This window comes from Lipotes vexillifer, unplaced genomic scaffold (assembly GCF_000442215.2).
Source record: "Lipotes vexillifer unplaced genomic scaffold, Lipotes_vexillifer_v1.1 scaffold689, whole genome shotgun sequence".
Lineage (NCBI taxonomy): Eukaryota > Metazoa > Chordata > Mammalia > Artiodactyla > Lipotidae > Lipotes > Lipotes vexillifer.
The window spans coordinates 315403-317414 of record NW_006772359.1 but is presented as its reverse complement, the minus strand read 5'-3'; the positions used below and the strand labels follow the sequence as shown (position 1 = coordinate 317414).

Here is a 2012-nt window from a genome sequence, read left to right as displayed (position 1 = left end):
AGTATAAAGGGCTAGGGTCCTGGATCTGAAGAAACAAACCTCTGTACTTGAAATGTACGGGTGTGAGAAATTCAACTACTGAAAATGTCTGAGGTTAGGGAGATGGCGGCCGCCTCTACTCTAAAGGAACCACCAATGCTCTCATCTGCAGTACAGGCAGGGCTGCGCTGTAAAGAGTTGGCTTTTTTTTTTTTTTTTCCTGTAGGTTTGCTACAGACACAGTCTCTTGATTTTACCATCTGTAAAATGGGTGGAGGCGCCAGTACCACACGGAACTACCTCAATTAGGCGCTTCTCCAGATCGGGTTGAATTCCTCACGGTCAAGGAGTTCCGGGTTTGGGAGCTAGGCAGCGATGGGTAAAACGTGATCCACCGCGGCCGCAAGCGGTTGGATCTTTCTGTCTGGCCCACGGTGTGGAGAGGTCTTCGCCCAGGCTTGAGGCTTCTTTTTACAGACAAAACAGCTTTGTCCCCTATCCCATGGCGTGGTGACCACCACAAAGATGGTGCAGAAAATACCGTCACCTGGTTCCTGTGCTGTGAGGGGATGCTTAGCTCTGAGCTCGACTCTCCCCTTGTGTTAGCGTGGTTACTATGCGGAAATACCTCATCCCTGTGTCTACACCACCGTCAACTTTATGAAGAGTGTGATTCTTTTCAAAACACCGTTCTGGAGTCGGTCCCCTCTTTTCTTCCCCGCCTTTTTCCTCGCAAGGCCCTGCACCCAGCTGGGGGCGCTACTGGCCGCCGGCCGAGCTGCGGCAGCCGCCACCTCTTAGAGGCGCGCTTAGAGTGCGAGGAAAGGAGGAGGTTTGAGCTTGGTTATCTTGTACGTTTGCAGCTCAAAATGCCCAAGTGTTGATGAAACCCACGAGGTGGGAACAGGTGGCGAGAACACACACACACACACACACATACAGAGAGAGAGAGAGAGAGAGAGAGAGAGAGAGGGAGTAAGGGCGGAGACTCCAGCCCCAGCTCCTGGGTCGCCAGGGTTATCCGCGCGAATCCCCAAGATCGCAGCGCCTTGAGTGTCAGGTTAGTTTGTGTGCAGAGCCGCCATCCCGTCCCATCCCATCTCCCAGCCTGACTGTGTGTTCCTGTATTTTAATAGAAATTTGACCATGTTCCCTCCTCTCTCCCTCGGTCCCAACCGCTGCCCTCTGCACTTCCCCAGCGAGCCCGCCCTCGGCCTCCCCTTAGCCTCTCACACGCCCCCTCGGGGTCCTTGCTCCAGTCCCTCCCCAAGAATCTCCCGGCCGCGGGCGCCCATTGGCTGTGCGCGGGGAGGAGGCGTGTGCCCGGCCCGGCGAGTTTCATTGAGCGGAATTAGCCCCGATGACATCAGCTTCCCAGCCCCCCGGGCCGGCCCAGCTCATTGGCGCGGTGGCCCCTCCAAGACCTGCACTTTGTTCCCCGCCCCCGCCGCAGCCACCGCCGCCGTCGCCGCTGCCACCGGGCTATAAAAACCCTCTGAGCCGGGAAAGGTGCGGATGCTTATTATAGACCGACGCGACATCAGCGCCTCGGCCCGCTTCTCTGCTGCAGCTTTTGGGAAAGAGCTCCTCTAATTGCATCCACAGTAAGTGTCCCCGCCCCCCAGCAACTCCAGCCTACATCCCAGGGACAGACGCCCCTCACTTCGGCTGCGACCCGGGAAGCTCCGCTAAAGGGGACGCAGATCCCTCCCCTGCCCGCCTGTTCTCCCGAGCGGCTTCGCTGCTCTGACCCTTCCCGCTGTGACCGCAGCACACCTTTCGCCCAAGAGCGAGAAGTCGGGGCAAAGATAGGTTCTTCTGCCCAAGTCCCGGTCAGCTGGCGAGCCCCCGGCTGGCCCCGGAGGCAGCGCGTGGAATCTGGGCCCGGCGCGGGCGCTGAGTGCCGGCCGGTGAGCGTGTGTGTGCTGCGCGCTGTCGATGGAGATACGGTGGATGCGTTTGAGGAACCAAATAAATACTTCTCTATTTAGATCTCCACCTTCCCAAAGAAAAGCCCTCACTTGACACTCTTT

The 2012-nt window shown here is 58.0% G+C and overlaps 1 protein-coding gene across 1 annotated transcript in view; it reads left to right on the top strand.

Annotated features, from left to right (window-relative positions):
- The first annotated feature begins 1536 nt into the window (after positions 1 to 1536).
- The window catches only part of OLIG2 (oligodendrocyte transcription factor 2), a 4004-nt gene continuing 3528 nt past the window's right edge, over positions 1537 to 2012 (top strand). Inside the window, exon 1 of the mRNA XM_007447426.1 lies at positions 1537 to 1583. The gene's annotated coding sequence lies outside the window, so the exon portion shown is untranslated. The remainder of the gene's footprint in view (positions 1584 to 2012) is intronic.